The sequence below is a fragment of the Mesocricetus auratus genome, unplaced genomic scaffold (genome assembly GCF_017639785.1).
Source record: "Mesocricetus auratus isolate SY011 unplaced genomic scaffold, BCM_Maur_2.0 contig_10493_pilon_obj, whole genome shotgun sequence".
In the NCBI taxonomy this organism is placed as follows: Eukaryota; Metazoa; Chordata; class Mammalia; order Rodentia; family Cricetidae; genus Mesocricetus; species Mesocricetus auratus.
This window is the reverse complement of record NW_024435271.1, coordinates 83,297-97,561: the sequence shown is the minus strand read 5'-3', so window position 1 is coordinate 97,561 and position 14,265 is coordinate 83,297.

Sequence of the window (14,265 nt, the reverse complement as noted above, 5' to 3'; positions counted from 1 at the left end):
GGTAAGGAGCGAATTTCTCAGTTCTCTGAATAGGTTCATATGTGAAGTCATTGTAATTTGGCAAAGGAATATACAGCTTTTGAGAAACACTATATTTTTTGAGAAAAATGGAGTAGAACCAAAAACAGCATGCAAAATCCTGTGTTCTACTTCCTCTAGTGGTTTGGAGACGTCCTCTGCAAGTCTCTTTAAGTTTTAGTTGTAAGAATGCCATGTGGTTAGGTATGATTTGAGAATACTGGGAAGATACTCAATTCTAAATTTCAAACAAAATACTACAAGTTACCATATATTACTCAAAAAATTGAAATGTGAAACTAAATACCTCACAGGCCTAATTCCTTCCAGAGACAATTCACTTCTTGAAAGTGAAACCTACTATTATTCACAACTTAGGGATTTCCTAAGGGATTCTCAGTTCTACTTTGTACCCATTAGAACTCTATCCACTGCTCTACAAGAACGTCAAGTAAGTCCTCTCCCCTACACCAACAACGTTTCATCAGAACCATTTCAACCTTCCCCAACAGCCTGCCTTCTCCTTGTCATCAGAAGTTGGCCTACAATTCCTATGGAATCCCCATGTTCTATCAGAGGACACACCAACACCCAGTACCCCAGGAAAGCCCAGCCTACTTCCAACAAATGCCTCTCATCCTCTCCATATCCTGGCCCAGAACACTGGTGGAAGTCATCACCATATCCCAGGCCTCAACATTGGTAGAAGCTCCCTTTTTTTTACTAGAGGTCACTACTGCATCCAGGTTTCCAGAGGCCATGCAGGCCACTAGAACCCCAGAAGAGGCACCCTGCTGGGCCAAAGGAAACACCAGCTACCTGAACCACAGGCCACTTGAGCAAGAAGTCCAAAGAGGGAAGATAAACAACTTCTGCATCTGTGCAGTGGCATGCATGTGCTCATATGAATATGATAATACATGAATGTGTAAAAAAATAACAGCATAGCAAAAATAGAGGGCTCTCAACCCATTTTATGGGTTGTTTTGTTATTTCAGAGGAGTGATGACACTGGGGTTGGGCGTGGAATTGTTAAACTTGGTCTTTGAACTGGTACTATTACCAGTTAGTGGAGGTGGGGAAGGCGAAAGAATAGCCCCCAGAATAAGGCACTGTACCTGCTAGTTGTTTCAGCTTGTCTAAGTCATTATTTTGATGGTCACTTGAGATATGAACAGAAATATTATTGTATACTTCCTCTGTGCTTCTATCTTGGGGCCTGTTGTCATTTTTCTTCTATGAAATTTTGGTTGCAAAGACAACAGGAATATAATTTAGTCTGCCAGACTGAGATGTCATGGTGTATTCTTGGTTATAAAAATACTCGTGTGTTATGGAGTCTTTAGTTGGTAAATGTTCACACTGTGTGTGAAACCATGGTACATACTGTATAATCTCAATTACCTACATATATGTAAACTTGCAGCATGAAGCTAAGTGCCTTTGACTGGCTAACTTTGTTCTCTGCTTCTTGTGTTTTACTTCACTTAATGCACATATTTTTAAAAGTTTCTGTTAAAAACCCTAAACACACACACACACACACAAACAAAACAAGGCAAATCAAAAAGAACAAATTCAACTAAGAGAAGTAAATTTTAAGAAGAGAAAGCCCAAGGCTTTTCCAGAGAATTAACAGATACTGTCATCTAGTGGAAGTGATAATCTATTGCTATGAAGGATTTTTAGTAAGCCAGTGTCCTAAATGTAGGCTATATGCATCCACATTTCTCCAAATTCAGAAAGGTGCATAGACAGATACACCTTATTTATTTATTCTTTTGCACTTCTTCATGAGTCAAACAGTTGATATTCAGGAAAACCTGAAAAATTGTGGCGGAATGAACATTGTTTTGACCAGGTGCACAATGTGTGCTGTGGACTTGTGAAGAGAAAAACACATTTCTTCTCTTTATTTCTATTTCCTTCATCTTTTTTTCATTTCATTTTTTCTATTATGTAGTCTAATGTCTTTGAAAATAGCTTTTGACTCCCCCTAGATTTTAGTCTTGGCCCCGTATGTTATTTGGACAGTTTTAAGTGCTTTTCTAATCTGCTTGTATCTCTTTTCATCAAGATGGCTGTAAGGGGACATTTATATAATACCAAGTCTGGTAACCAGATTTAAATACCCAGGACAAAGAAGTAGGGAACCAGGTCCTGCAAATTGTGCTCTCTCTCTCTCTTCTCTCTCTCTCTCTCTCTCTCTCTCTCTCTCTCTCTCTCTCTCTCTCTCCAAATAGCAATAAAATTTATCATGAATTTCCACAGTATCTGAAGGCATGCACAAAACAGTATGACACAATGACAGATTTCATTCATGTTTTACTTCATACATTTGAATTTTTTCTTTATGCTAACAACTTCTGTTTTATAAAAAAGTATATTTCCTGTCAGGTGCATTTTAACTTGATGTTGTTTCTCCTTTCTTGTTTTAAATTTCTCTCCTCTTCTTCTCTGCCTTCCATTTTCTTGTTTTTCTTTACCTCCCCTTTTACTTTCCCACACTTTATACTTGTTAAGTATCACTTAAATGCTTTCCATTTCTGTATCAATTCTTCAAATGTTTCTTATTGATGAATAATCATAGTGTAACTCTTATTGTAGAAAGAATATTGAACATGTTCTTTTGAGATGTATTTATTATGTATAGAATGCTCTATGTGCATGCACGCCTGAAGGACAGAAGTGGGCACCAGATCTCATTACAGATGGTTGGGAGCCACCATGTGGTTGCTGTGAATTGAACTCAGGACCTCTGGAAGACCAGTCAGTGCTCTTAACCTCTGAGCAATCTCTCTAGCCCCCTGAACACGTTCTTTATGTTATTCCAATTATGTATTCTTACTTCCATCTCTCTCATAAAATTTGTTTTACAAAGATCCTTTCCAAGAATGAACTTCCTTCTGGAATTTACAAGAATTATTCAAGGACACTGTTCAGAGAAGCCTTTTGTGGCAAGAGACTTCAAAGGAGTCAGCTTGACTGCTTTGAGTTGTGTCTAGAAATAGTTGTTAAAATTCAGAGAAATGTAATAAAAGAAAAGGGTGAGGACAAGCTGTAGCTCCCATGGTACTAAGGAGTTTGCCACTGATTTGGCTCCTATAAAGTAGTTAGATGTAGGTCTAGGGGATTGCTTGATAATTTAGATTGGGCTCGGTGTGCTGCAGGAGAATTTCAAGCTGTTTTAAGTCTGATTCCACCCTTTTCTAACTTCATCTTGCTTCTTATGTATAATCTCTCCCCACACATGTAGTAGATTGCAGACCGTGGACAAAATTAAAAGTCAGATTGGTTTTTGAGCCAAGGGTAGGGAAATGAGAACTGTTGGTAATTATAATGGATGGGACCGGACATGTGAACATAGTCTAAAGTTAAAATTTCTTTAAGATTATCAAATTCATCAGACACCATCTCAACTAAATTTGGCTAGAGAATAATTGGTAACATGTACTTTGTGTTAGTTTTTAAGATCTGGGGAGTGCCAGCCTACAATCCTATGGCCAGAGAGTCTGGGAAACAGAAACTTCATTTAGTAGCTGATCGAAGAAGAGGCAGACTCCCTTGGTTAACTACTGAGCTGAACTCAAGAAAGCCAGTAACAGAGAGGGAGGACTGATGATCAAAGGGATTAAGACTGGGCTGGTTTAACCCCCAGAAACAGCTGACCAGACAAAGGTTAACTCTTGAATCCCAGGCATCAGCCTGGGAATCCAGCATGGGACTGATCAAGACCCCCTGAATCTGGGTGTCAATGAGGAGGCCTAGGTAATCTATTGAGCCTTGGACAGCAGATCAGTACCCAACCCAGGTATACACACGGACTTTGGACTCCTATAACAACAATGTGAGGTGCACTCTCACCCTGAACTCTTGGGGAAGGGTCTAGGCCCTGCCCTATATGAAATGACAGACTATGGACACCCCCATGGAGGGCCTCACCCTCCTTGGGGGAATGAGGGGATAACGGGGAGGGGGGTTGGGAGGAGGGCATGGGAGGAGGGGAGGGAATGGGAGAGGGACCTAGAACTGACTTGTGAAGCAACCTCGTTTCTTATCTAAATTTAAACTGGAAAATAAAATATAAAAAAATAAAAATAAATAAATATAAAAAAATCCAGAAGTTGTGCAAGAGAAAAAAACTCATCATTTCCCTGTAAAAAAAATTCTATCTTTCTTTACTAATTTTAGATCATAAAAAATCTCAAACACTCAAAGCAATATTCAGGAGAAAACTGAAACATTATGGTTCCTATTTTAACCACTGTGAAACCCCAGGAAAATATACCTATATATAGACTAGTGAGATGCAATAGGGAACTCTGAAAAAAATAAGCTTCTATCAATGGGTTTCTCTAAACCCCCTCTTAAAACATACAATAAAAATATATTATTTCATTATAAAGTGTGAGAAAAGTGGATATCAACATGCAAAAGACTAGTATTAGATACTTTTTTTGAAGCATTTAAAAATTGCAGTACCCATCCCAAGTATACACACGGACTTTGGACTCCCATAAAACAATGTGAGGTGCACTCTCACCCTGAACTCTTGGGGAAGGGTCTAGGCCCTGTCCTATATGAAATGACAGTCTATGCACACCCCCATGGAGGGCCTCACCCTCCCTGGGAAATGAGGGGATAACGGGGAGGGGGGTTGGGAGGAGGGCACGGGAGGAGGGGAGGGAATGGGAGAGGGACCTGGAAATGACTTGTGAAGCAACCTCGTTTCTTATCTAAATTTAAACTGGAAAATAAAATTTAAAAAAATAGCAAGTCTAAATTCTTTAGAAACTAAAGATACACTTATGATGATTCCTCCAAAATTCAGATTGACTGAATAGACCTTGGTCATTTTAGAGATTTGGGATGTTACAGATTCAAGACTAAATTACCTCTGTCTTTTTTTAAGCCTGTTAATAGGCATTTATTGTCTGCCTCTATAACTGGTCTAACATCTTTTAAAATACAAAGCCACATCTTTAAAATATACTCTTTGTAGCCTATTCGTTTCTACCAATCCAAAATCTAAGAATGGCATCTGAAACTACTAAAGAATTGTCCTACCTTTAATATTAATCTATGATTCCCACCAATGTACTAGGTGAATGAAAGGTCTTACAACTGTTTCCATCGTGGAAAATGCCCGTGGGGAAACTTGAATTCATGTTCCAGGGACATACACATTGATTCTGGGTTTAGGATTAATCACTATCTTTGTCGTTTTGAGTAAAAAGCTGTGTTTTCCCTGGAACTACTTCTTTGACACCAGACTGACGTTTGGGAGTCAAGCATAGGATTGATCCAGATTCCCTGAATGTGAGGAGGCCTAGGCAATCTATGGGACGTTAGATAGTTGATCAGTATTTATCCTTGGCATACAAATTGACTTTGAGTAACCATCCCACAATGAGGGATGCTCTCTCAAACAAGGAATCTTGGGGGAGGGCCTAGGCCATGCCCTGAATGAAATGACAGACACTGCAGATACCCCATGGAGGGCTTCACCCTCCTTGGGAAATGGAGTGGGGATTGGGTTGGAGGCTAGGGGTGGTTGGAGGGCTGGGCAGGCAGGTGGGGAGTGGGGGAAAAGGGAGCAAGGATTGATATGTGAAGCAAGCCTGTCTCTAATTTATATTTAAAAAATCTTTTTAAAAAAACTGTTTTTCCAATCCAAAAAATTCAAGAAATGGAGGAAAAGACAAAGTAAAACTTGCAAAAAACAATTCAGAGATCTACAAGGATAACAGTAACTGTCAAACTAAACAATATTGGAGAGATTACCTTAATAGCCCCTCCATGATGACAGGATTGATGACTATCCTATATGCCATCCAAGAACCTTCATCAGGGATTGATGGAAAAAGAGAGAGAGACCCACAGGTAAACACTGAACTGAACTCCTGGAACCTAGTGACAAAGATGGAGGAGTGATGAGCAAAGGGGTCAAGACCATGATGACATGATGATGAAACCCACAAAGATAGTTGACCAGTTAAGGGGGAGCTCTTGAATCCCAGACTGATGGCTGAGAGGCCAACAGGAGACTGATCCAGACTCCATAAATGTAGTACCAGGAAGGAGGCCACAGAAATCACAGGGGCCTTGGGTAGTAGATCAGTGTTCACCATGGTTTTTGAATGAGCTTTGGGAGCCCATTCCAAATAGAATGATGCTCTCTCAAACTGGACACATGGAGAAGTGCCTAGGTCCTGCACAGGATGAAATGACAGACTTTAGAGATCCCCCCCCAAGGAGGGTCTCACACTTGCTGGGGAATGATGTGGAGATTGGGTTGGGGTTTAGGGTCTGGTGGAGAGACAAGCAAGGAGGGGTTGGAAAGGGAACTGGGACTGACATGTGAAACATTCATGTTTAAATAAAAACATATATTGAGAAAAACAACAGACAGTACAAGAGATGAAATCTGAAATAGAAGCAATTAATAAAAAACACAGTCTGAAGGAATGCTGGAAATACGAAAGCTGGGCAAATGGTCAGGTACTGCAGATGCAAGCATAACCAACAGAATAAAAGAGATGTAAGAGAGAATCTCAGACATTGATTACACACTAGGAGAAATAGATTCAAGGATCAAAGAAAACCTGAAGTCCAAGAAATCCATAACACAAAATATCCAGGAAATATGAGACACTGTGAAAAGACCAAACCTAAGAATTATAGGTATACAAGAACGGGATGAAACCCACCTGAAAGGGGTAGAATACATATTCAAGAAAAATCATAGAAAACTTTCCTAACCTAAAGAAAGACATGCCAATGAAGGTACAAGAAGCTTACAGAATACCAAATAGATTGGACCACAAAAACAGTTCACTTGACACAAAATAATCAAGACCACAACATACAGAATAAAGAAAAAATATTATGAGCCGCTAAGGAAAAAAGCCAAGTAACATATAAAAGCAAAACTATCAGAATTACACCTGACTTCTCCATGAAAATTCTGAAAGCAAGAAGTTCCTGGACATTCTACCAACACTAAGTGACCCCTGATGCCAGCTTAGACTACTACACCCAGCAAAGCTCTCAATCAATATAGACAGACAAAACAAGGTATTTCATGACAAAAGCAGATTTTAACAATACATGTCCACTAACCCAACCTTACAGAAAGGACTGGAAGGAAAATTCCAACTCAAGGAAGTTAATTACAACCAGAAAAACATAGACAATAGATAATCCCACTTTACCAACAGTCGAAAGAAACAATAGACGGAAATCCATATACAATTCCAACAACAAAAACAACCATTCCAAAACAAACAAAAATGAGCAATCAGTGGTCATTAATATCCCTCAATATTAATTATCTTAACTCACTCATCAAAAGACAAGTATACCAGAATGAATTCGATGACAGAATCCATCCTTTTGCTTCATACAAGCAACACACCTCAGCTTCAAAGACAGACGCTACTTCAGAGTTGAGGGTTGGGAAAAGATTTTCCAATCAAATGGACCCAAGAAACAAAAAGGGTTAGCAATCCAAATATCTAACAATTTAGACTTTAAACTGAAATCAATAAAAAATGACGAAGGTAATTTCATAATCATCGCAGGAGAAATCCACCAAGATGAAGGCTCAGTTCTGAACACCTATGCCCCAAACACAAAGGCATCCACTTTCGTAAAAGAAACATTACTAATACTCAAATCACATACAAAACCTCACACATTTATGGGGGAGACTTCAACACCCTACTCTCACTATTAGAAAGGACTACCAGACAGAAAATTAACAAGGAAACAAAGAAACAAATAGAAATTATGATCCAACTGGGACTAACAGATTTCTATAGAACATTCCATCCAAACACAAAAGAATATACCTTCTTCTCAGAGCCACATGGAACCTTCTCAAAAATTCACCACATACTTGGCAACATCCCTAACTACCACAGGTACAAAAAAATTGGAATAACTCAATGTATCTTATCAGACCACCATGTTCTAAAGATAGAATTCTGCAACAACACAAATTGCAGAAACCCTACAAACTGATGGAAATTGAATAATGAGCAATTGCACCATTCCTGGGTCAAATAAGAAATAAAAAAGAAATTAAAATCTTCCTAGAATTCAATAAGAATGAAGATATAACATACCCAAACTTGTGCAATACTTTGAAAACAGTGCTAAGAGGAAAGTTCATAGTACTAAGTACCCACATGAAGAAACTAGAGAAGAGTCACACTAGAGAATTAACAGCACAACTGAAACCTTAGAACAAAATGAAGCAAACTCACCCCAGTGCAGCAGATGCCAAGAAATTAGTAAATTGATAGCTGAAATCAATAAAGTAGAAATTAGGAAAACAACACAAAACATCAATGTAACAAAGAGTTCGATCTTTTAGAAAATCAACAAGACAGACAAATCTTCATCCAACCCTTCCAAACGGCAGAGTGTGAACATGCAAATTAATAAAATCAGACATGAAAAGAAGCACATAAAAACAGACACTGAGGGAATCCAGAGAATCATCAGGTCACATTTTTAAAACCTATGCTCTACAAAATTCTAAAATTTAAAGGAAATGGACAATTTTCTAGATAGATATCACCGAAATTAACTGAAGAGCAGATAAGCAATTTAATAGTCCTATAACACCTAAGGAAATAGAAGTGGTCATCAAAAGTCTCCCAACCAAAAAAAGCCAAATTTTACCAGAAATTCAAAGAACAGCTTATGCCAATTCTCCTCAAAATATTCCATGCAATAGAAGCACAATGGTCTTGGCCAAACTCTTACTATGAGGCTTCAAAAACATTGATTCCCAAGCCACACAAAGACACAACTAAGAAAGAGAACTTTAGGCGAATAGCGCTCATGGACATTGATACAAAAATACTGGTAAATCGAATACAAGAACAAAACAGAAAAATAATCCACATGATCAAGTAGGCTTTATCCCAGGGATGCAGGGATTGGTCAACATATGAAAATCCATCATTGTAATCTGCCATAAAAGCAACCTGAGAAAAAAAAACCACATGATTATCTCACTAATGCTGAGAAAGCCTTTGACAAAATCCAACACCCCTTCATGATAAAGGTCTTGGAGAGATATGGCATAACAGGAACATAACTAAACATAATAAAAGCTATATACAGCAAACAAACAGCCAACATTAAACTAAATGGACAGAAACTCAATGCAAATCCTCTAAAATTAGGAACAAGACAAGGCTGTCCCATCTCCCCACATATCTTTAGTATAGTTCTAGCTAGAGCAATAATAAAACAAAAGGAGATCAAGGGGATACAAATTGGAAAGGAAGAGATCAATCTTTCACCATTTGCAGATGATATGATAGCTTACATAAGAGACCCAAAAAACTCTACCAGGGAACTCTTACAGCTGATACACACCTTCAGCAAAATGGCAAGATACAATATCAACTCAAGAAAATTAGTAGTCCTACTATATACAGACAATAAAAGGGCTGCAAAAGAAATCAGAGAAACATCACCCATTACAATTGCTACAAACAATATAAAATATTTGTGGACAATACTAACCAAACAAGTGAAAAACCTGCACAGCAAGAACTTTGATTCTTAAAAGAAAGGAATTAAAGAAGACACCAGAAAATGGAAAGATCTCCCATGGTCTTGGATTGGTAGGATTAGCATATTAAAAATGGCAATCTTGCAAAAAGCAATCTACATATTCAATGCAATCCCCATGAAAATAACGGCACAATTCTTCACAGACCTTGAAAGAGTAACACTCAGGTTCATATGGATAAATAAAAGACTTAGGATAGTTCAAAAAGCAATGTCCAGAGACATCACCATCCTGACTTCAAGCTGTATTATATTAGTCCTGAAAGCAGCTTGGTATTGACACAAAATAGACAGGTAGACCAATGGAATCAAATTGAAATCCCTGATACTAACTCACACACCTATGAACACTTGATTTTTGACAAAGAAACTAAAACTATACATTGGAAAAAAGACAGTATTTTCAACTAATGATGCTGGCATAAGTGGATGCTGGCACATAGAAGACGGCAGGTAGATCCATGTCTTTCACCATGCACAAAAGTTCAGTCCAAATGGATCAAAGGCTGCAGCATAAATCCAGCCACTGAAACACTTAGAAGAGAAAGTGGGAGGTACCCTTGAATGAATTGGTAGAGGAGACCACTTCCTGAACATAACAAAAGTAGCACAGACACTGACATCGATAATTAATAAATGGGACCTCCGGAAAATGAGAAGCTTCTATAAAGCAAAGGACACAGTCAGCAAGACAAAAAGGCAGTCCACAGAATGGGAAAAGATATTCACTAACTCTACATCTGACAGAGGGCTGACCTACAAAATTTACAATGAACTCAAGCAGGAAGTCTCCAAAACACCAAAGGATCCAATTAAAAAGTGGGGCACACAGCCTATAATGCCATGGTCAGAGAGTCTGAGAAACAGAAACTTCATTCAGTGGCTGATGGAAGAAGAGGCAGACTCCCATGGCTAAGCACTGAGCTTAACTCAAGAAAGCCAGTGACCTAGAGCGAGGACTGATGACCAAAGGGATTAAGACTGGGCTGGTTTAACCCCCAGAAACAGCTGACCTGACAAGGGTTAGCTCTTGAATTCCAGGCTGATGCCTGGGAATCCTGCATGGGACTGATCAAGACTCCGCCCGCCGAATGTGGGTGTCAGTGAGGAGGCCTAGGTAATCTATTGAGCCTTGGGTAGTAGATCAGTATTTATCCCGGGTATACAATTGGACTTTGGACTCCCATCCAACAATCAGAGATGCACTCTCATCCTGAATACTTGGAGGAGGGTCTAGGCTCTGCCCTGGATGAAATGACAGACTATGGACAACCCCAGGGAGGGCGAAACCCCTGGGGAAATGAGGGGATATTGGGGAATTGTTGGGAGGGCATGGGATGAGGGGAGGGAAACGGAGAAGGACCTGGAATTGACATGTGAAGCAACCTTGTTTCTAATTTAAATTTAAATTTAAAATAAATAACAAAATAACAAAAATTGGGTCACAGAACTAAAAAGAGAATTCTCTATAAAGGAGTCTAAAATGGCTGAGAGACACTTAAGAATGTGTTCAACATCCTTAGCCATCAGGGAAATGCAAATCAAAACAACTCTGAGATACCCACTTATGCCTGTCAGAATGGCTAAAATTAAAAACACCAAAGACAATTTATGATAGAGAGGTTGTGGAGAAAGGGGAACAGTCCTCCACTGATGATAGGAGTATCAACTTGTACAGCCACTTTTGAAATCAGTATGTGATTCCTCAGGAAAATGAAAAACAGTCTACTACAAATCCAACAATTCCACTCTTAGGCATATACACAAAAGATGCACACTCCTACAACAAGGACATCTGTTCAACTGTGTGCATAGCACCATTATTTGTAATAGGCAGAACCTGGAAGCAATTTAGATGCCCCTTAACTGAAAAGTGAATATAGAAAATGTGGTATATTTACGCAATAGAGTACTACTCAGCAGGAAAAAAAAACACTGAAATCTTAAAATTTGCAAACGGATGGAACTAAAAGAAACCATCCTGAATAAGGTAGCCCAGTCACAAAAAGACAAACATGTTATGTACTCACTCATATACGAATTTTAGTCATGGATCGGGGGAGTACCAGACAATAATCCCACCAACAGAGATTCTGGGAAACCGGGACGACTCTAAGGGAGATATGCATGGTACCCCAGAGAAAGGGAATGTGACAGGACCTTCTGAGCAAATTGGGAGCATGGGGGACGGGAAGGGAATAGGGAGAAAGAGAGAGGGAGAGGGAGAAGAGGAGGGGAGAGTAGGTCATGGTGGAGTAGGAAGGCTGAGTTAGGGGAAGAATAGGGAGTGAGATGAGAGATACCATAATAGAGAGAGTCATATAGGTTTGAGGAGAGATTTGGAACTAGTGAGATTTCCAGAGATCTACAAGAATGACAACAACTGGCAAACTAAGCAATAGTGGAGAGGCTACCTTAAATGCCCATCCCCGATAATGAGATTGATGACTACCTTATATGCCATTCTAGAGCCTTCATTCAGTGGCTGATGGAAGCAGGGGAAGACACCCATACCTAAGCACTGAACTGAACTTCTGGAAAAACAGTTTTTTAAAAAGTTTTTAAATATAAATTAGAAATAAGCTTGCTTCACATGTCAATCCCAGCTCCCTTTTCCCCTACACGCCTCCTGCCTTCGGAGCCATCCAACCGCCCCCAGCCTCCAACCCAATCCCCACTCCATTTCCCAGGGAGGGTGAGGCCCTCCACGTCAGTGAGGAGGCCTCAATAATCTATCAGATCTTTTCTAGTAGATCAGTATTTATCCCTGTCATAGGAATGGACTTTCGTAGTCTATTCCACATGATGGGATGCTCTCTCAGCCTGGACACACGGGGCAGGGTGGTGGTGAGCCTAAGCTTTAACCTGGATGATATGACAGACTTTGGAATCCCCCATTAAGGGCCTCACCCACCCTGGGGAGTGGAGTGGGGATTGTGTGGGAGTTGGGAGGGGAAGAAGGGAGGGAGAGTGAGCTGGGATAGACATTGAAGCAAGCTTATTTCTTATTTAAATAAATAAAAATATAATAAACAATTATTTAAAAAGAAGAGTAAATGAGCACTACCCATGAATGAATTGGTACAGGAGACCACTTCCTGAACATAATATCAGACAAAGCAGCAGCCCAGAGAATGAGAAAAGATATTCCCCAATCCCACATCTGACAGAGGGATGATCTCCAAAATTTACAAAGAACTCAATGAGCTAGCCTCCAAAACAATAAATAGCCCAATTAAAACTGAGGAACATAACTAAATAGAGAGTTCTCAGTAGAGGAGTCGAAAATGACTGATAGACACTTAAGAAAGCAAATCAAAACAACTCTGTCAGAAGAGCTAAATTAAAAAGCAATGACAATTTATGATGGAGAGGATGTGGAGAAAGGGGAACATTTCCTTCACTGCTGGTGGGAGTGCCAATTCGTACAGCCACTTTGGAAATCAGTATGAAGATTTACTCAGGAAAATGGGAGTCGGTCTACCACAAGATCCAGCCATTCCACTTTTAGGTGTATACCCAAAAGATGCACATTCATACAACAAGGACATCTGTTCAACTATGTTCATTGCAGCATTACTTGTAATAGTCAGAACCAGGAAGCTAAATAGATTTCTCTCAAATGAAAAATAGAGACAGAAAATGTGGTTCATTTACACAACGGTGTACTACTCAACTGAAAAAACCAAACAAACAAAAAAGAAAACAATGGAATCTTGAAATTCATAGCCAAATGGATGGAACTAGAATAAACCATCCTGAGTGAGACAAACATGGTATGTACTCACTCATATATGGATTTTAGACATGGATAAAAGGATTTCCAGCCTACCATCCACACTCTCAGAGAAGCTAGGAAAAGAGGAGGACCCTAAGAGAGACATACATGATCCCCCAGAGAAGTATAAAGAGACACATCTCCTGAGCAATTTTTAGCATGGGAGGGAGGGGAGATGAAGCTAGGAGAAAGATAAGGGGAGAAGAGAAGGAGAGAGGAGGACATGAGGGAGGAGGAAGCTTAAGTCAGGGGAAGAATAGAGGAGAGCAAGGTAACAGATAACATAATAGAGGGATCCATTATAGGTTTAAAAAACAAATCTGCCACTAGGGGAACGTCCAGATATCTACAAGGATGACCCCAACTAGGAATCTAAGCAGTAATAGAGAGGCTACCTTAAATGTCTTTCCCTGATAATGAGATTGATGACTACCTTAAATTACATCCTAGAGCCTTCATCCAGTACCTGATGGAAGTAGAAGCAGACACCCACAGCTAAACTCTGAACTGAATTTTTGATATACAGTTGCAGAGAGGGAGGAGTGATAAGCAAAGGGGTCAAGACCAGGCTTGTGAAACACACAGAAACAGCAGACCTGAACAAGGAGGAGCTCACGGACCCCAGATTGATAGCTGGGAAACCAGCATAGGACTTATCCAGACCCCCTAACATTGGTGTCAGTAAGGAGGCCTCTGCAATCTATGGTGCCTCTGCTAGTAGGCCAGTATTTATTCATATCATAAGAGTGGACTTTGGGTGCCCACTCCACTTAGAGGGATACCCTCTCATTCTAGACACAGGTAAGGGCCTAGACATAGCTCCAAATTACATGACGGAATTTGGAGATGCCTCATGGAAGATCTCACCCTCCCTC